The sequence below is a fragment of the Crocuta crocuta genome, unplaced genomic scaffold (assembly GCF_008692635.1).
Source record: "Crocuta crocuta isolate KB4526 unplaced genomic scaffold, BGI_CrCroc_1.0 scaffold2, whole genome shotgun sequence".
Taxonomy (NCBI): Eukaryota; Metazoa; Chordata; class Mammalia; order Carnivora; family Hyaenidae; genus Crocuta; species Crocuta crocuta.
Genome location: NW_027528640.1, coordinates 37960 through 61312, shown reverse-complemented (window position 1 = coordinate 61312; position 23353 = coordinate 37960).

Genomic DNA, 23353 nt, shown 5'->3' with positions numbered 1-23353 from the left:
TTTTCTGAACTTGGCCTTTTTCAATACCCCAGGCTGTGGATAAGAGATTGACATTCCTTTCATAAGGTGATAACTGGCCATGGCTCCCTCTATTAACAGCAACGCACATGGTTCGAAGACTGACCCACACTACTGACTCAGCATTTTTAGACTTTTGTCCCAGCACAAATAGAAATATGTTGTTGTTACTAGACAACTAAAATTTCAAACTGTATAATACAAAATTGACATATTTAGACTATAACATTCAAGCCTTATAAAATAATATAGAAATGAGATTTTTAAATAAGAAAATATAAAATTTATGGACTCTTTCATAGGTGGCTAATTCATGCAAGTTGCCATTTTGGCCTTCCAACCATAACATACAACACATTAGATCTTGTCAGTCTTTGTCTCTAGAACCAGGATGTGGCTGACACTCCCTAATAGTTAATGCTCATTCTATAGATGAACCTCACTTTCCACTGCTGCTCCAGAACATACTAGAGTAATCTGAGTTTAAACGAGGTATGACAAGGTAAATAACAAATTTGTATGTTCTGAAATATTTAGATATACAATACTGATGAAGTCAATGGAGTCTAAAGATATTTCCTAATGTTTAATCACTGAATTGAGTGAAAATAAAAGGCTATTACAAGAAATTGCAGCAAATCTTTTGCAAATCATGAGTATCCCATTTATGTGGGGACATCTGATGATTAAAACAAATATCCTGAGTTGAAACTGCCAAAGGATGTATTTAATGGAGGGAAGCAAAAGCTTCAAAAAATATCAATTGTAAAATAGTCAATACTAAAAAAAAGATCTATATTCTGAGAGAATATTCATGCAAAGACTAAGATTTGGTAATAATGGCCAAAAGCAAAAACAGACATTAGTAGCATTAGTTAACCTGTCTAGGAGACACAGAAAAAGGATCTCAAGTAGACAAGCACTGAAATCCATTATTTGTACCTAGCGAAAACAAAAATGAGCATAGATTTCAAAAATGTTCTATATTTCATATTTCATTGTATATCAAGAAGGCTGAAGAATGCATATATTTTTTCAAGATTAATTTCAGTAACATTACATTGTTTTGCTTCATAATGGCTGGCATTTTAGAAGTCCTCTAGGTCTTGGCATATTGAGTCTAGGAATCTATGGACTGTATCTCATTATCACAATCAATATCATAGGTCCATAAAACAATACTGCACTGAACAAATACAATAAAATAGAATCCCATGAAGAATTTCAACATCTATTGATGCCACATGTTACACACGTCAACAAAGTATGAATTGGTATAATAGCTACCAAGCACCAAACAGTTGCAGAGGATAAATAATCTATTAAAATGTGAACTTTGAGAGAATGCACAAACCAAGATGCCTTTATGAACCCTGAAAGATTAAGTCTGTGGCTTTCTCTCTAGTTGCTGTTAATTCAGGTAACCAGTGTCGGCGTTTGAGTGTACTGAATCGAGAAACATATGAAGTAAATTAGACTAGAGTCTCAGAAAAGTAATTTAAAATTATTCATGATTAGTTTCCCACTTTGAGAGCAGGAAAATAATGGTATATACCTCACACGATTGTTATGAGAGCTAAATGAAGCAAAGTGGTAAAAGTTGTTCACATATAGAGAAGCATTCAGAAATGTTAGCTGCCACTGACTATTAATACTACCTATTAATGACATCTCTTCTTTGCCCCTGAACACATTTATGCTCACTTCTTATCAACTAGGTTCTCTTTGTGTGTTTTCGATATATAGCAGAAGTACAAATATATAGTATGACTATCAAAACAAAGAAATCAGCCCTTGCACAATACTTTTAACCAAAGTGCAAACTTTATTCAGATCTCACCACTTTTTCCATGAACAGTCTTTTTCTGTTCCAAGATCCCACAATATATTTACTTGGCATGTCTCCTTAATCTCTGTCAGTTTGTGACAGCCCCTCAGACTTTCATGTCCTTATCACCTTTGAAGAACACAAGACCATTGCTGGATAGAATGGCCTTCAATTTGGATTTGTCTAATGTTTCCTCATGATTTCTCATAAAGTTTTGCATATTTGGAAAAAGAGCACAGAGATGATTCTTCTGAGGGTATCATATCAAGAAGTACATGATGTTGATATGTATTACTGGTGATATTAACCTTGAGCATTTATTTAATGTGGTGGCTTGCAGGATTTGTCCCTGTAAATTTAGGATTCTTCACTTTATAATTACTAAATATTTCAGAGCAGAAAATCTTAGACTATGCACATATTCTGTTTTGGCTTCAACTTTTATTAATTAGAATTTTTCTCAGAACTTTATTCATTTGGCTCCTGAGAAAATTCTAATTAGAAAGAAAAGAAAGAAAGAAAGAGGAGAGATCACAACACTGCAGCAATACAAATAATTAGAGAATATCATGAGCAACTAAACGGCAATAAATTGGCCAATCTCGAAGAAATGGTCAAATTCCTAGAAAGAATCAAACTACCAAAACTGAAACAAGAAGAAATAGAAAATTTGAACAGACACATAGCCAGTAAAGAAATCGAATTAGTAAGCAAAAATTTCCCAAAAAACAAGAGTCCAGGGTTGGATGACTTTCCAGGGGAATTCTAAAAAACATTTAAAGAGCTAACACCTATTCTTTTCAAGCTGTTCCAAAAAATAGAAATGGAAGGAAAACTTCTAAATTCATTCTATGAAGCCAGAATTATCTTGATTCCAAAACCAGATAAAGACCCCACTAACAAGGAGAACAACAGATCAATTTCCCTGATGAACATGAATGCAAAAATCTTCAACAAGATACTAGCCATCCAGATCCAACAATACATTAAAAAATTATTCACCACAAACAAGTGGGATTTATACCTGGAATGCAGGGCTGGTTCAATATCTGCAAAACAATGTGATCACATAAATAAAAGAAAGGACAAGAACCACCTGATCCACTCACTAGATGAAGAATTTGACAAAATATAGCATTCTTTCTTGACAAAAGCCCTCAAGAACATAGGAATAGAAGGATCATACTTCAAGATTTTTTTTAATTTTTTAAATATTTTATTTATTTTTGAGACAGAGAGAGACAGAGTATAGTGGGGGAAGGGCAGAGAGAGGAGACACAGAATCTGAAGCAGGCTCCAGGTTCTGAGCTGTAAGCAAAGAGCCCAATGTGGGGCTCGAACCCATGAACTGTGAGATAATGACCTGAAGTTGTACGCTCAACCAACCAAGCCACCCAGGCATCCCATACCTCAAGATCTTAAAAGCCATATATAAGGGACCCACTGCTAATATCATGCTAAATAGGAAAGATTGAGAGCTTTTTCCCTAAGGTCAGGAACACTACAGAGATGTCCACTGTCACCACTGTTATTCAGCATAGAACTGGAAGTCCTGTGCTCAGCAATGAGACAACACAAAGGAATAAAAGGCATCCAAATTGGCAAGGAGGAAGTCAAACTTTCACTCTTCATAGATGACATGCTACCATATATGGAAAACCCAAAAACTGATTCATGAATTCAGTAAAGTCGCAGAATATAAAACTAATGCACAGAAATCAGTTTCATTTCCATACACGAATAATGAAGCAACAGAAAGAGAAATAAAGGAATCAATCCCTTTTACAATTGTACCAAAAACCATAAAATACCTAGGAATAAAGCTAACCAAAGAGGTAAAAAATCTATACACTGAAAACTATAGAAAGTTTATGAAATAAGATATGAAAGATTTTGAAGATCTTTGAAGAAGATACAAAAAAAAATGGAAAAATATTCCATGTTCATGGATTGGAAGAAGAAATATTGTGAAAATGTAAATACTACCCAAAGCAATCTACATATCCAATGCAATCCCTATCAAAATAACACCAGCATTCATCATAGAGCTAGAGCAAATAACCCTAAAATTTGTAGGGAACTAGAAAAGACCCAGAATAGCCAAAGCAATCCTGAAAAAGAAAACCAAAGCTAGAGGCATCACAATCCCAGACTTCAAGATGTATTAAAAAGCTGTAATCACCAAGACAGTATGGTACTGGCACAAAACAGACAGATCAATGGAATAGAATAGAGAATCCAGAAATGGACCCAGAAACATTTGGCCAACTAATCTTTGACAAAGCAGGAAAGAATATCTAGTGGAATAAAGATAGTCTCTTCAGCAAATGGTGCTGGGAAAACTGGACAGCAACATGAACCTGGACCACTTTCTTAAACCACACACAAAAACAAACTCAAAATGGATGTAAGACCTAACCATAAGACAGGAAACCATAAAAATCCTAGAGGAGAAAGCAGGCAAAAACCTCTTTGACCTTGTCCTCAGCAACTTCTTACTTGACATGTCTCCATAGGCAAGGGAAACAAAAGCAAAAATGAACTATTGAGACCTCCTCAAGATAAAAAGTTTCTGCACAGTGAAGGAAATAGTCAGCAAAACTAAAAGACAACCCAAGGAATGGGAGAAGATATTTGCAAATGATATCAGATAAAGTGTTAGTATCCAAAATCTATCACCCAAAGTTATCAAACTCAATACCCAAAACACAAATAATCCAGTGAAAACATGTGCAAAAACATTAATGGATGCTTTTCCAAAGAAGACATCCAGATGGCTAATAGACACATGAAAACATGCTCAACATTGCTCCTCATCAGGGAAATACACATTAAAACCACAATGAGATATCACCTCACACAGGTCAGAATGGCTAAAATTAACAACTCAGGCAACAACAGATGTTGGTGAGGATGAAGAGAAAAGAGGAATACTTAGGCTCTGTTGTTTGGAATGCAAAGTGGTGCAGCCACTCTGGAAAAAAGTATGGAAATTCCTCAAAAAATTAAAACTAGAACTACCCTATGACCCAGCAATTGCACTACTCTGTATTTATCCAAGGGATACATATGTGCTGTTTTGAAGGGGCACATGCACCCCAATATTTATAGTAGCTCTGTGGACAATATCCAAGGTATGGAAAGAGCCCAAATGTTAATCAAGAGTAATGGATAAAAAAGATGTGGTGTGTACACACACACACACATACACACACACACACACACACACACACACACACACACTGGAGTATTACTTGGCAATCAAAAAGAATGAAATCTTGCCATTTGCAACTAACGTGGATGGAATTAGGGGGTATTATGCTAAGCGGAAGTAGTCAGAGAAATAAAAATAACCTATGACTTCACTCATATGTGGAATTTAAGATACAAAACAGATGAACACAAGAGAAGGGAAGCAAAAATAATATAAAAACAGAAAGGGGCACAAAACATAAGGACTCTTAAATACAGAGAACAAACCAAGGGTTGCTGGAGGGGTTTTGGGTGGGGTGGGCTAAATGGGTAAGGGGCATTAAGGAAGACACTTGTTGGGATGAGAATTAAGTATTATATAGAGAATGAATCACTGGAATCTACACTGGAAATCATTTTTGCACTGTATGCTAACTAACCTGGATGTAAATTTAAAAATAAAAATATAAATAAACAAACAACAATTTTTCAGGTAATATTTTTTATTCCTCTCTTGTTTATTCAGTTATATACATGGACACATGTATATTTATTTTATTCTCTGGTTTATAATCAATTACTATATTCATTTTGTTGCTCAAGTTGTTCTAGTTTTGGCAATGTCTTTAAGGTTAGTTTTTAGCTCTTTTAATGTGCCTCCATTTTTAGGTACTCCCTTATATTGTTTCTACAAGATTCTCCAAAACTATCTTATATTTTCCATGTTCTAGTCCCCAAACCAACCAGTTTTCCAAAGTTCCTTGGTTTTTATTTATTTTATCTTATTGTAAGATAGTATTTAGAAGCTATGATCTGGGTTTTAGGTATGCTTGTGGCCAGTGGGGCATCATTACTGCAAACCCTTCTTAGTAGACAGGGCTAGGAAATATATATATGCATCTAACTTGTTCACAGAAACAGATCTATATTTATCTCTGTATCTGCTTATCTGTATCAATTTATTCATTAAATACACATATAACTTTTTAAAAATGAATCCATATTGGTATCTTCAAATCCAGGCTAGTCTCATTTTAGCCTTCTCCTTTCCCTATTTGTAATTTCTTTCTCCAGCAGTGAGAAACCTCCCTCTCATTATCTATGTTTATTTATTTGTTTGATCCTAATATACAAATAATTTCAGAATTCCTAACCTAAATTTCTAAAAAAAAAAAAAAAAAATGCAAACTAGGGCCTATAGTTTGGATGTACTTTCTTTAGTCTTTTGCTTTAGACTATCCAGTCAAGACCCTGTTTTCCAATGTTATTTACATCAGCTGTTGGAGCTATTCTTATGATTTCTGCAATAAAGGGTACTGACAGTATTTATTTGTATATGTGTGGTTATGTGATTAATTTATACTATAGTTAGACTCATTTGTCAGTCTGTGTCCCCCTCACCCCCTCTACCAAATACTGGTTTTGTCTTTGTGTTTGTTTACTAAATGTTACTTTTGTGGTGGACAGTTTTATAGGTCATGTGTCCAATTACCCCAAATTCTGCCATGCAGCACCATTATAACAACTCTCCCCATTCCCAGTTCCTGGTAGTCATCCATGCTTTCCTTCTTATAGCTTTTGCCTTTTCCAGTGTGCCATATAAATGGAATCAGGAAATATGTGTCTTTCAGTGTGACTTCTTCCCTTGACAAAATGCATTTAAGACTCATTGATGTTCATGTATGAATCAACAGCTCATTCATTTTTCTTCGTGAGTAGTATTACATTACATGTATCTACCACATTCTGTCCTGAGAAAGACAAAAATCAGTCCCTGAAGTTCAGGAACTGATCTGGTGTTCACAGCTAGGCCTCAAGAAATTTAGGAACTTTACAGCTAAGCCTCCCATTAACAAAAACAATCTTATGAATATCCACTTCAGGCAAAGTCACTGTGCAAATCACAAAATACAAAATATTCCACTCTCTCACTAAATGAGTAACTACTACTTCTTTACCAATTTAGGCTTAACCTTACTCTTTCCTCCACTCTCTATAGACAAGATTTATTAAGATGCTCAACCAGAGAGTCACCCCTCTTTCTAACTATACCTAGTCTAGAGTGAAACTCCCTTTCCTTAGACTCTCCACAGAATTACCCAACCAAAGACTAAATCATGGAAGTTCTTGCCAACACCCTTGTACTAAGATACTTTGCAGTTCCGTGGGGTGAGCACTCTCCTTATGTAATGAATAATAAAGCCAACTTATTCAGCTGCAAATAATATGTTCCTGGCATCTTTGGGTGAAGGCACTGATTGAAGGACATCTGGATTTGTTTCTAAATTTTGGTGATTATGAAAAGAGCTGCTATAAACATTTGCATAGAAGTTGTTGTAAGGGCATAGGATTTCATTTCTCTTAGGAATATTTCTAGGAGTGAGATATAGTACGTGTATGCCTGTTTACAAAGAACAGTCAAACCATTTTCAAAGTGAATATTCCATTTGACATTCCCATCTGCAATATTTGAGTATTCCCATCTGCAATATTCACCAGTATTTGGCATAATCAGCTTTATTTTTCATTTTGAACATTCCTGTAAGTATGTAATAGCATCTCAATGTAGTTTTTAATTTGTACTTGTATATATGATATTGAACATCTTTTCATATGCTCGTTTCTCATCTCACATCTTTTATGTAGCATCTATTCAATTATTTTACCCATTTTTCAAATTGGATTGTTTTCTGTTTAGTCTTGAAAATTCTTCACAGATTCTAGATACAAATACTTTGTCAGAAATGGAGTTTGCAAACATTTTCTCTCACTTCGTGGCTTGTCTTTTGAATTCCTTACATAGGCGTATTTAACTTCTGCAATATTTGGGCTATTGTTATGGATTTTGTACATTTCTGAATAACAGTATTTCTTTAATAAAACAATCTAGGCTAGAAATTTACAGAACCCATACCCTCCCAGGGTAGTTAAAAAAAATCTTAATTAGAACATCAGAGGGGAGATCTAAGGTGAGAAAAATAAGGATAGAAGTTGGAGAGGAATGAAGGTTAACAAGTTCATGTGTAAAATAACCACCACCACCAACTCAACAACACAACACAACACACCAATGACCTCCACTAGCTTCCCACTGTTCTTAGAGGAAAATCCAAATTCCTACCAAACCCAAGCATCTGCAGATCTTTCTGTTAATCCTCTGTCACCACTTATAGACATATTATCTTTCATCTTGTCTCTCATACACACAAAGATCCTTTCTATCTTAAGGCCTTTACTCTGGCCTTTAGCTCTTCCTAGAAGACCACATCCCCAAGCCTACCTCTTCTTGTCACTTAATTGTCAGTACACAGGCCACCTTGTCAGATGTGGCTTTCCTGAGAGCCCAACAAGAAGCCCCTACATGTCTCACTCCTGTTCACATTACCATTTGAAATTTTGCTCCTGTGGTGACCTTCTCATTGTCTTTCAACCTACGTCTATGCTCAGCAGAGTGACAGCTCAAGAGTGAGGACACATGCCTGTCTGAAGCACGGTTGCAACACAGACACAAAATTCAGCACCATCACATAATAAACACTCAGGAAATATATTTTAGTGAATAAGGAACCAAATGAATGATTAGGTGACTTTGAAATGCCTATCATAATGCTGACCCACATCCCTAATTTTCTGAACAGAACTCTAATAAAAGACATTAGAACATGCAGTCATAGCTCTCACTAAGACTTGTGATCACCTACATACCCCAATTTCAACTGTTTGGTTGTTCTTGTTGTTAAAGAAACATATTATCTATTATATTAATTAAATGAATAAAAATAACGTTTTGGTATCTGACTTATTTAATGCTGACTTTAAGCAAACCTACATACTATTTGGGTGCATTTTACTTCTTTGAGACATCAGGATCACCATTTTCCTTATATTCTGTATAGCTCTTCTAGTACCAGTAGCCCTAAAATTCCAGTGATCGAAGGTAGTTAGCATTTTATGAGAGACCTAACAGAGCTGGAACTGAAATTTATTCTTTTGGATCAAGAGGTGGAGCCTCTCTTTCAGTTATTTTCCTATGAATTGTTTTTTAGTTTATTTGTTAGTTTCACCAAATTCCCATTCACTTCTCTGAAATAGCAAGTAATTCCAAATAACCAGTTAACTGTGAGTCCCACAAATTTGGTATATAAAAGCATTTGGGGATACTTTAAATCACATTTTGACAGTGCTGACGAATGTTTACTTTAAAAACCACAATTTAGAGGGGCACCTGGGTGGCTCAGTCAGTTAAGGGTCTGACTCTTTATTTCGGGTCAGGTCATGATCTCACGGTTTGCACAATCAAGTCCTGCACTGGGCTCTGCACTCACAGTGTAGAGCCTGCTGGAATTCTCTCTCTCTTTCTCTCTCTCTCTCTCAGCCCCTTCCCTACTCGCACTTCCTCTCTCTCTCTCAAAATAAATAAATTTTTTTAAAAACCACAATTTAGAAAATATTTTTAAAGGTTTTCATTAATGAACTCAATAAGTTCATTTTTTTCTTAAATACATTATTGTTTAACTATTATCTATGGGTGTTATTGTTTCCATATATAACACCCAGTGCTCATCCCAACAAGTGCCCTTTCCCATGCCCATCACCACCCTTCCCTTCTCCCCCATCCCCATCAATGAGTTCATTTTTATACCATGAGGTTGATAGGTTGTCAACATTTGTCCTAAGAAATAATATGTCAATATTTAATTATTCACTACACATACATACACACACACACACACACAGAGACAAGAGGTACCTGGATGTTAATATGTGTACAGTTTCTCTCTTCTCATCTAGTTATACCTTCTTTATCTTTCAATGTAAGCTTGCTTGTGATAGAACAAATCCAAGTCTCAATTAATAAAAATTAAATCAGTGCCTGCATAATCTTGGGCAAATTAAATCATTTTTTTCTAATCCTCAAGGCAATGCTAATCTTCATTCAATCTTTGATGATATTTCGGATGATCATTTCGATTTGCTGTAGCTTTCTGATCTAGTAATTCCATATTTAGTACTCTACACTGAGGATTTGAAAAAAAAGTTGTGAACTAGCATTTATATAAAAGGATATTTACTTTAGTCTTTCTATTTGCCATTGTGGGAAATTAGAAATTAAATAATAAAAATAGCATTTAATTATGCTTTTCATACACAAAATGAAATCAAATGATAAAATTGTATTTTCCAATAATTTTAATGACATGGGAAATACATTTGAATTTAAATTAAAAATACTTAAATAGACATCAAAATGGAATGGAACATAAACCTACTCAGATGGATAATTTGCAATATTTAGAATATGAAGTATACATATATATGTATATGTTTGTGTACACACACACAATTCACCAAAAATTGATAAAAGTAAACAAAAATGGCAGTACGGTTTTTGCGATAGATATTGGTGTTATGAATTCTTTTGAGATATTTTTGTTTTGCATATTGCATACTCTAAGTTTTTTTATAACTTAGATTTTCTACCTTTAGTATAAAAAGAAAATAATTTTAAGGCTCTTTTAGTCACAAAATTAATCCACTTCTCCAGTCTTTAGTCATGTCCTTGTAGTTTGAATTAGATCTACATCATATGACCTGGTACATTTCTGGAGATATTTTTAAAAACAGATTCCAGGGCCCCATCCGGTGTGTAATGAGTCATCATCTTTAAGGAGAGAAACCGGGAACGACTGTCTCACTAAGCTCCCAGGGATCCTGATTAGCAAGTTGATTTTCAGACCTGTGATCTAAATAACAGATGCAAATGTCTCATGGAACACCAGTGCTGGTAGGAATATTAGATGCCATCTCTTATAGGAGCCAGATTTTATCAGAAATGAAAATTAAGTCACACAGCTAAATAATCACATAGTTAGGACATCACTCCAGGCCTCTTAATGTCAAATACCCACTGCTTACAATATCAAACATCCTGAAGTTAAGTATTTAATCCATAACTCTTTTTTAAAAGCATTTATAATTTGTCTCCTTTCCTAAAAGAGCAAAGATGTTTGCACATTTTTGCAGTAGTAAGTGTTCTTTGACGGATGGAAGAGGAAAAAAAAAAAAACAGTTCTCTAGAAGTAAAAAGACTCTTCCTTTCTTTTTCTTTTCTTTCTTTCTTTTTTTAATGTTTTCTTTATTTCTGAGAGAGAGAGAGAGACAGCACAAGCAGGGAGGGTCAGAGAGAGAGAGACACAGAATCTGAAACAGGCTCCAAGCTCTGAGTTAGCTGTCAGCACAGAGCCCGGCACGGGGCTGGAACCCACAAACTGCGACATCATGACCTGAGCTGAAGTACGACGCTTAAACAACTGAGCCACCCAGGTGCCCCAAAGGCTCTTGCTTTCATAGACATTCAATACATGGTTAAAAGTAGAATATGAAATAACTAAAAGTGAACTTGATATAGTTAATGTAATATGTATGCTATATAAAGCATATTTATGAAAAATTTAAGTCTGTATCAAAACTAATATTTTTAGGGGCGCCCGGGTGGCTTAGTCGGTTAAGCGTCCGACTTTCACTCAGGTCAGGATCTCACGGTTTATGGGTTCAAGCCCTGCGTCGGGCTCTGTGCTGACTGCCAGCTCAGAGCCTGGAGCCTGTTTCAGAGTCTCTGACTCTCTGTCTCTCTCACCCTCCCCTGCTCACGCTGTCTCTCTCTCTCTCTCTCTCCTAGAAATAAATAAAACATTTAAAAAAAACTAATATTTTTAAATGCTATTTTCTACTTTAACCAATAGTGAATTGAGAGCAGCATCGTTGGCCTCTCTGCATGACTTCACTCACTTCCTCTAATTGGAAAGCTTGGCAGAAGGAACTGCGCCTGTCAGCCTCACCTCCTGACCTTATTCTGGGATCGGACTGCCTGCCTGCTTGCCGAGAGTATTCTTTCTGATGTTCTATGCCACATTGTTCCTCATGATTGGCTAAGAAACTTAATTCAGTAATGTAATATTAAGACTACATACATAACATACCAAATTGTATTTCTAACCACATCTTTAAAAGCAAGACATATAATATTTTGATCTCCACATATCTGACAACCATGTTTTTCTTTCAAGTGGTTTCAACTCTGAACATGTGTGTTCATAATGCTCTAACTCAAAAAAATGAGTATTCTTCATTACAGATATTCTTAAAAATGAATTAAAAAAACCCTGCAGTTTTGAATATTAAGTAATTTTCCCAAGATTCTATAATAATAAGAAGTAGAGTTGGAATTCAAATGCAGGCCTGGCTGGATCCAAAGCCAATGTTCCTACAGTTATTTTAAATCTGATTCTGTTACTCTCTTGCTTACTATCTTCAAATGATTCTCATTAAAAATCTTTTATCTGTTAATTAATTAAAATACTTGATTGCTTAGTATGTGCTATCTTTTGTCTATTAGACACCGAAAAACATAGACGCAGTCTCTAATGATTTTTTTTTTTAATTTTTGAAGTTTTATTCATTTACTTATTTTTAGAGTGAGCAGGGGAGGGGCAAAGAGAGAGAGGGAGAGAGAGAGAATCCCAAGTAGGCTCCACACTGTCAGCACAGAGCCCAACATAGGGCTCAGACTCAAACTGTGAGATCATGACCTGAGCTGAAATCAAGAGTCAAATGCTTAACCGACTGAGTCACACAGGCACCTTTCTAATATTTGTCATGCAGATGGAAGTGAAGAGAAAGCCAGGGTAGCAATATTTATACTGAACAAAATAGACTTTAAACAAAGGCTGTAACAAGAGACAAAGAAGGACACTACATGATAATAAAGAAGACAATCAACAGGAAGTCATGACAATTGTAAATATTTATGTACCCAACATGGAAGAATCCAAATACATAAAACACCTATTAAGAAACATAAAGGAAGTAACCAATAGTAATACAATAATAATAGAAGATTTTAAAATCCCACTTACATCAATGAATAAACTATCTAAACAGGAAAGCAACAAGGAAAACAGTGACTTTGAATGACATAGTGGGCCAAATAGATCTAACAAATATATTCAGAACATTGCATCTTAAAACAACAGAATAAACATTTCTTTCAAGTGCACATAGAATATTCAGAATAGATCACATATTGGGCTACAAAACAAGTATCAACAAATTTAAAAACACTGAAATCATACCGTGAATCTTTTCTTATAACTATAATGCTACAAAACTAGGAATCAACCATAAGAAAAATCTGGAGAAAATACAAATACGTTGAGGCTAAATAACATATTACTGAACAGTGAATGGGTCACCATGAAATCAAAGAGGAAATCAAAACACATGTGGAGACAAATGAAAATGAAAATACACAGTCCAAAATCTTTGGAATGCAGCAAACGCTGCTGTAAGAAGGGAAGTCAATAGCAATACAAATCTACCTCAAGAAGCAAGAAAAAAACTCAATTAAATAACCTAATCTTACACCTAATGGAGCTAGGAAAAGAAGAACAAACAAAACCCTAAAACAGTAGGAGCATGGATATGATAAGATTATAGCAGAAATAAAAGCCACTGTGAGCCTCAATCAGTTAAGTGTCTAACACTTTTTTTTTTATTATTTTTATTTATTTCTAGGAAAGAGAGAGAGACAGCATGAGCAGGGGAGGGTCAGAGAGAGAGAGAGTCACAGACCGAAACAGGCCTCAGGCTCTGAGCTGGCAGTTAGCACAGAGCCCGACGCGGGGCTCGAACCCACGAACCGCGAGATCATGACCTAAGCGAAAGTTGGACGCTTAACCGACTAAGCCACCCAGGCGCCCCAAGTGTCCAACTCTTGATCCAGGAGACTGATCCCTGCATTAGGCTCTGTGCTGACCATGCAGAGCCAGCTTTGGATTCTCTCTCCCCCACTCTGTCTTCTCCTCCCCTTCACATTCTCTCTCTCTCCCTCCCAAAAATAAACGAAAAATAAATAAATGAAATAGACACTAAAAAAACCCCACACAATAGAACAGAAGTACTTGGGTGACTCAGTCAGTTAAGCATCCAACCCTTGGTTTTGGCTCAGATCATGATCTCACTGCTTGTGAATTTTAGCGCTGCATTGGGCTCTGTGCTAACAGTGTAGAGCCTGCTTGTTATTCTCTCTCCTCCTCCCTGTGCCCTTTCCCCACTCATTCTCTCTCCCTCTCTCTCTCCCTCCCTCAAAAGAAATAAGTAAACATTTTTTAAAAATAAAAAAAATAGAATGAATCAATAAAACTGGGAGCTGGTTCTTTGAAAAGATCAACAAAACTGATAAATTGCTAGCCAGACTCATCTGAGAGAGAGAGAGAGGGAGAGAGGGGGGACTCAAATAAACAAAAGCACAAATAAAAGAGGAGAAACAACAACCAACATCACAGAAATACAAACAATTATTTTAAAAACTGTGAAAAATTCTATGTCAACAAAGTGGACATATAATGGATATGAAATGGATAAATCCTAGAAACAAAGAACCTCTCAAAATTGAATCAGGAAGAAGTTGAAAATTTGAACAGACCAGTAACTAGCAATGAAATTGAATCAGAAATCAAAAAAAGTTCCAAAAACCAAAAGTATAGGACAAAATGCCTTCACAGGTAAATTTCACCAAACATTTGAAGAAGAGTTAATATCTATTCTTCTCAAAAAATTCCAAAAAGTAAAAAAGGAAGTAAAGTTTCCAAATCGATTCTATGAGGCCAGCATTACCCTGATTCCAAAACCAGACAAAGACATCACAAAAAGAGAGAGAGAAAGAGAGAGAGAGAGAGAGAGAGAACTACAGGCCAATATTTCTGCTTAACATAGATGCAAAAGTCCTCAATAAAATATTAACAAACCAAATGGAACAATACATTAAAAACTCATTTGCCATGATCAAATGGGATTTATTCCTGGGATGCAGGAGTGGTTCAATATTCCAAATAAATCAATGTGCTACATCACAGCAATAAAAGAAATGAGAAGAAACATATGATTATTTCAGTAAATGCAGAAAAATTATTTGACAGAGTATAATATCCATTAATGATAAAAACTCAACAAAGTTGGTTTAGAGGGAACATACCTCAACATAAGGAAGGTTACATATGAAAAACCCACAGCTAACATCATACTCAATGGTGAAAAACTAAGACCTTTACCCCCAACATCAGGAACAAGACAGGGATGCCCACATTCACCGCTTATATTCAACATACTACTGGTAGTCATAGCCACAGGCATCAGACAACAAAAAGAAAGAAAAGGCATACAAATTGGTAAGGAAGAAGTAAAATTTCCACGATTTGTAGACAACATGATACTGTGTATAAAAAACCTTAATGTCTCAACCAAAATACTACTATAACTTACAAGTGAATTTAGTAGAGTCCCAGAATACAAAATCAATACACAGAAATCTGTTGCATTTCTATACAAAGTAAGTAGCAAAAAGAACAATTAGGAAAGTAATCTCATTTGCAATTGTACCAAAAATAATAAAATACATAGAAATAAACTCAGCCAAGGAGCTGAAAGATCTGTACCCTGAAAAAAATATAAAACCTTGATGAGAGAAATTGAAGACAATACAAACAAATAGAAATATATTCCATCCTCATGGGTTGGGAGAACAGATATTGTAAAATGTCCATACCACCCAAAGCAATCTACAGATTCACTGCAATCGCTATCAAAATAACAATAGCATTTTGCACATAACTAGAAAAAGTAATTGTAAAATTTGTCTAGAACCACAAAAGACCATAATTAGCGAAAGAAATCTTGAAAAAGAAAAACAAAACTGGAGGTTTCACAATACCAGACTTCAAATTATTACAAAGAATAGTAATCAAAACAGTATGATTCTGGTAAATAAAACAGACACAGATCAATTGAATAGAAGAGAGAACCCAGAAATAAAGCCATGATTATATGATCAACTAACCCATGACAAAGAAGACAAGAATGTGCATGGGAGAAAATAGGAGTCTCTTCAACAAATGGTGCTGGGAAACTGGACAGCTACATGCAAAAAGAATTAAACTGGATCATTTTTTACAAGATACACAAAAATACATGCAAAATGGATTAAACACCTAAATGTGAGAAATTAATTCATAAAAATCCTAGAAAAAAGCATAGGCAGTAATTTCTTTGACAATGGCTGTAGCTACATTTTTCTAAGTATGTCATCTCAGGCAATGGAAACAATTGCAAAAATAAACCTTTGGGACTACATCAAAATAAAAAATCAGCAAAGAAATAATCAACAAAACAACTAAAACAACAAAAACCAACCTACAAAATAGAAGATATTTGCAAATAATATATTTGATAAGGGGTTAGTGTCCAAAATATGTAAAGAACTTACACAACTCAATACCCAAAAAAACCCACAAATAATTCAATTAAAAATGGGAGAAGACAGGAAGAGACATTTCTCCAAAGAAGACATACAGATGGCCATCAGACACATGAAAAGATGCTAAACATCACTCATCATCACAATGAGATACCACCTCATATCTAACCACAATGAGACACCACCTCACATCTATCAGAATGGTTAAAATAAAAAAACACAAGAAACAACAAGTGCTGGTGAGTATGTGGAGAAATAAGAACACTCATGCACTGTTGGTCAGAATGCAAACTGGTGCAGCCATTTTGGAAAACTGTATGGAGGTTCTTCAAAAAATTGAAAATAAAATTACCACATGATTCAATAATCCCACTGTTGGTTTTTTGCCCAAAGTAAGTGAAAAGAGCAATGTGAAAAGATCTATGCATGTCTATGTTTATAGCAGAACTATTTACGATACTCAAATTATAGGAAGCAGCCTAAGGGTCCATCCATAGGAGAATGGATAAAGAAGATGTGGTACATAAATGTACAATGGAATATTACTCAGCCACAAAAATGAATGAAATCTTGACATTTGCAACAACATGGATGGTGCTAGAATGTATTATGTTAAGTGAAACAAGGCAGTTAGAGAAAGACAAATCTTATATGACTTGTGGAACTTAAGAAGCAATACAAATGAACAAAGAAAACAACAGACAAACAAAGACACAGACTCTTAAATATAAAGAAAAAACTGATTGTTACTAGAGAAGTGGCTTGGGGTATGAGGGAAATAGGTGAAGGGCATTAAAAATACACTTATTGTGACGTGCACTGAGTAATGTATAGAATTGTGGAATCACTATATTGTGCACCTGTAACTAATATAACACTATATGTTAATTACACTGGAATTTTAAAAAACTGTAATTATGAACAAAAGTTCTGTAAGATCATGGCATATTATCTCTGTCTGATGAGATGTCAGAACAGAAGGGGTCTGGCAAGGGATTAGGTCATGAAGTAGGGGCTAGACTAAGAAGTAACTTGTGAGCCATGTTTAGGAGTTTTAGCTTAAACTCCAGCAGACAGGAAGCCATTAAATATATTTGTAAGCAATTTGGTGAAATTATTATATTTGCATTTCATTAAAAAGACCCACCGGGATAAGGAAGGGATGAGAGAGAAGAAAAGAAGTCAACAAATCCAGTCAGAAGACTGCTCCCTCAGCTGTATAAAGCATGGAAGGGGCCAAAAAGGGTAGCAATCGAATACACAGACATGGAAGGAGTCTCAATGTGCTTAGGAAGTAAAATAATAAGGCTCTGCAGAAAGAGTGGAGTAGTAAGCTCAGGTTTCTGGATGTATAGGGCCACTATCTATATGGATGAAAAATATTGGAAGATTCTACCAAGGAGAGTAAGGGTATCAGGGAGTTCTGGGAGTTCACGGTTTCCATCTCAGGTTAAGCTCTAAGTGTCTTTGTTAATATTTTAGTGAATATGACAGAGAAGCAATGGAATATTAATTTCTATTCAGCAATTATCTTCCAAGAAGCTGCTATGTATTACACTCTGTGCTAGACACTGTGGATGCAGAATAGGAAATAAGATAATGAGATGCAGAATAATAAAATAGGCAGGGTTTTTATTTGCCCTCATGATTCTTACTGTCTAGGAAGGATGATAGAAGAAGAACAACTAATCACAAGTGTACTGATGATTGCTATGAAAGACATATCTTAAATTATGTGTTTAATCTATAAGTTTCATACCCATTTGTTAAGTATTATTTTAAATTTATTTTTATAACATGACCCTTCAAATTAGTGAGGTATTAAGCTTTGAAAGATGCTACAGTTCATAAGCCTGGTGGCAAGAAACCAAAAGTTATAGGTATAAGTTAATTTCTTTTTTGCAATTCACTAATTTCTTAAACTTTTATGTATCAAATATATTTTGGAATGACTCCTAGAAGCCATTTGTATAGTTCTGATGGAGTAACAGAGATGTTATGCACGCAGTAAGAGATAAGAACTTAAGTCACTGACCTTAGTCAGACAGACACTGTGGAGTCATGGAAAGTTTGTGAGCTGGTAATGGTCATGATCATATCTCTGACATGAGTTAATTTGCAAAAGCTTTCCTGACAATCACTACTAACATTAAGGTATTTTGTTATGTTTTAAACCTGTATCCATCTCCCACTATTGTCTAATATTGCTTTTGTTGCATGTGGTACAATATTTTAAGCATAATTATACTTCCACATTCCTTAAAATTTTGATCATTGATTTCAGAAAATTCATTAACAGTGCTTATCATGAAGGCATAAATGTAAGCATATTATTAATATTCATGCAAAAGTATAATAATAAAGTACAAGCAGTGTGCTGCATGGGGCTGCTATAAAGTCTTCAAGCTTTTCCTCCCCTGTTCAACGATCGTTAGAAGATCGGGCAAAATAAGGAATAGGTTTTCTTGTTTTCTGCCCCAGTTATTTAACTAGAACTCCTTTCTTAAAAGGCACACATAGACCTTCGAGTCAATTATAGCATCTCTGTAAACAGGCCAGAGATGATGCGAAATGGGGAAGGCTCTGCATTTTTCCATATGTAATATACAAATGAACGGTTTTTAGGATTTTTCATAAAGTCCTTAAGATGTCTCGTTTGGGGCACCTGATTGGATCAGTCAGTTAAGTGGCCAACTTCAGCTCGGGTCATGATCTCATGGTTTGTAAGTTTGAGCCCCATGTCCGGCTCTGTGCTGACACCTCAGAGTCTGGAGCCTGCTTTAGATTCTGTGTCTCCATCTCTCTCTGCCCTTCCCCTGCTTGTACTCTGTCTCTCTCTCAAAAGTGAATAAATGTTAAAAAAAATTTTAATTAAAAAAAAAGAGGTCTTGTTCAAATTCTTGAGGACTTCTACATAATGCCAAGGGTCACAATGTACAATAACTCATTAGTATCAACAAGGATAAGCGACCTCTCAGACCAGAGTGGCAGATGTCAGCACTTTGTCAATAATCACATGGGTAAGGTGGAGAAAGTATGGATCTAATATTTTAAGAGTGGGGTGGTACAGATGGACAAGAGGTGCGAAGCCTGGAATCATATAAAACTTCATGAAATCCTTGCTCTCTAATCAGGTTAAGCCTGACCCTTTCTTGACCTCATCCAATGGCACAGAGGAAAATTTAAGGCAACTTAAATCTTTTAACCTCCTGTATTCTACATTCAACTATCCAGGAAACCAGATCTGGTTATAGGAAAATTGGCTCTCTAACCATGGGATTAGGGAGATTTCTGTTTCTGTCAACTGTCTTATTTAAATTTTATACAATGAACTTATACTTCTTTTATAAACAGGGGAGAGATTAACTCATTTTAGATTCCCTCTCTCAGTTAGCATATATAAATATTTCAACAGACTCAAAACTATCTACAAGTCAGTTAAGGCTACTATAATGTTAATAAATTCCTAGGGAGCAAATATTATTTTTTGAATAGTTTATAATTAAAACTGGACAGAGTATACTGTGACTAATACAAATGAAATAGCAAGCATTTTGGAGGCATTATTAATAGAATTTTTTACCTTGGGGAAAAAGAAGAAAAATGCCAGAGGAATAAAATCAAATAGTATTACACATCATCATCCTTCTGTTGGTGTCAGAACTCTCTACTGGGTTGAAAATTCTAAAATTTTGTATTCTAAAACTTGATAAATTAGTTGGGTATCTAGAGGCTCACCCAAACTATGCAATGGAACACGTACCAGTCAATGAACTTAAAGATCAATAATTGGGGCACCTGGATGGCTAGGTTGATTATATGTCCAACTTTGGCCCAGGTCAAGATCTCACAGTTTGTGAGTTTGAGCCCCGCATCAGGCTCCGTGCTGACAGCTCAGAGCCCGGAGCCTGCTTTGGATTCTGTGTTTCCCTCTCTCTCTGTCCCTCTCCTGCTCGCTCTCTCTCTCTCTCTCTCTCTCTCAAATATAAGAATTAAAACATTTAAAACATTTTTTTAAATATCCATGATTACCAGAAGTGGTCTAATTTGAGAAGAGAATGAAAACAGCATAGTTTGTACATTTATAACAATGATTTTAATTTTTTGTTTTTAACTTTCAAAGGTCTAATCATACATAGCAGAGATTTTAGGCCTCATGTCATCACATCTTCACTACAATTATAAGAAGTTATTTACCCCCTTCCCATTTTACAGATATGGAAACTGAGGTTTAAGATGAATAAATGATTTGCCCAAAGCTACGCAAATAGTTAAGGAATACAGAAGGGTCTGAACCAGAGTCTCTCTAATTCTTAAAACCATTATCTAAACCACTATGATCACTTAAATATACATGGAGTACTAGATCAAAAAAGTAGAAGGTTACCATTATTTGGGATTTAAAAAACCCACTCACAATTGAATTGGTAACATTTCAGGGACTAATAAATTGGCATATCTCTATGATTTATGTTTATAAATAAAGATATCCATAAATCAGCCATTTGCATATATTCTCTGGTCAAGTCACATTTCTTGAGTGACTTACCCTGGTGTTCCACTATTTCTCCTTTTCTGACAGAATAGCTCAAACCAGGAGTTCTTAAACTTTCTTTGGAAACAGACCTGTTTTAAAAGTGTTGTAAAGCTCTGGGTGTTCTCTTCCTCATGAATCCCTAAATGCACATATAAACATGAAAACACAGTGCTTAGAATGTTCCGGGGGTTCTCTAGTCCCCTGAAATGAGGGTTGCCCAAGAAGGGCTCAATCTATTCCTGTTGACAGTTTCCCAAATTATGTAAACTTCCACCTAGAAACTATTCAAGGTAAAAATGCATAACCATTCTTCATTTTAGTTTTCTTCTTGGTCAGGTGTGTCTTTGCATTTCTTCTCATGCTATTGTTGCCCACTGGTATAAGGTGAAGACATGAACACTGGACAAATATTAATGAGGGTGAAAAAATGAGTACCTGAAGTCATCACACCTGTTGCCAGACTCTTCTTCAAGTTGTTTCCCTACCTGGTCAATTTTCAAAGTATTTCAATATTATAGGCTGAATTGTGTCTACCCCAAATTCCTATGTTGAGTCCTAATCTCTAGCCCTTCAAAATGTGATTGTGTTTGGGGACAGGACCTTTAAAGAGATAATTAAGTGAAAATGAGGTCATTAGGGTGGACCCTAATCCAAAATGACTGATGAAAAGAAAAATAAGAAAATTCAGACACAGACTAATGTGGAGAAGAGAAAATGTGAAGCCACAAAGATGGAGAAGAATAAGCCCTACCAACACATTGATCCTGGACTGCTAGCCTTCAAAATCGTAAGAAAATAAATAAGTTTCTATTATTTAAATGCCACCCAGTCTGTGATGGCAGCCCTAGCAAACTCACACACTTCACAGTTGATCTTTCTGTTACCCACTGTGAATGCAATTATGAAAAATCTTTATTTGTATAACCAAAGCTCAGCATTGAATTAGACAACAAAATTTTGATAGTTGTATTTTTTTACATTAAAGGATAACTGTAATTCCTGCATTTTCTATGCCTCAGGTCTTATAGCTGATATGATAATGAGCCTGAAATATTTAAGATTATAAAAAGCATTTGCTGCTGAAATGCCTAATACTACAGAGAAAGTATTGTGGTGGGGCATTTTTTAGTCCTGATTTCAAACAGGAAGTGAATTTTCCCACAAAAAGAAATTTTAAAGAGGACTATCATCAACTGTGGGCAGAGGATACTGAATAAGGCAGAGAAAACCCAGCTGGCCAAGAGCACCAAGAGAAACAAAGGGCTAAAGCTTTGTGCAGACATTCTTGACATCAACCAAAGAGAAGGTGTCCAGAATTTGAAAATTATATCGGAACATAGCAAAAATCTTACTTAAAAATTCATCTCAAAAGTTACACTAAAAGAAAACTGTAGCTGTAGTAAATGTCTTTATATAGCTTATGCAAGTGTAAACAAAGTTTTCACCTCCAATAAAGGACTAGCAGGTAAACATGGAAACCTGAAATAAGAAGTATTGAACATGACAATGTGTAATTCACAAGAGACAGAAGGAATATGTAGTTCAGTGTGGAATCATTTTCCTAATAACACTGGTTAAGAGGTATCATCCAATTTTAAGAAAGGAATAGAAGACTCATGACAAAAATCTATTATATATCCTTGATTTGCCTTAGCTATATATATGAGTTTTAAATAATACATAATTATCATTAAAGAAGATGGCAAATTATTTTCACACGTTCTAACATGTATTCTTAAAATTCTAAGACACCTTTCAAATGTCACAGGAGATGTCAACATTCTGTATAGACCATGAAGTCTTGTGCTCATATATGGCAAAATCAGATAAGCAGACTTCTTCATGAAATCATACCTTGACAAAATTTATTTCTTTCTGAGTGTAACAGAGATTTAAGACTGTATTATCTATTGGGTACCATATCAAGTAGTTGGTTCCTCACCAGGAATTTAGATGGCATGTTTAATGCATACTTTTCACTTTTCCTATATACTTATGATTGTGTGGAAATATATTTACAGACACACATATAATTACATAGGAATATGATGGGTTATTTTAATTAAACTGCTATTTTGATTAATCATGACATTTCTAATTTATTAGTACTTATGAAAAAGGGCACGATAAAATGTCAGAAAAAATGAAAAGGAGGAAGAAAAAGAGGGTGCAAAGAAGAAGAAAGCACTTCAAGTGCCCAGAAGCTTTCCTTTTCTGTTGCACAACAATCAAATTCCACCATAATTTTCAGCAGCATAAAGAAACAATAACAAATGTAACAATACCTGGGAACAATTTTGGTGATGGATTCAACACTGTAACAAAAATGAACCGTTGAGACAGATATACTCTACCTGACTAAATCAAGCATTAGACTATATTCTATTATCAGTGTGTGTGTGTGTGTGTGTGTGTGTGTGTGTGTGTGTGTTCATAATTAAGGCAATATTTTCCTGTGAATTCTCCA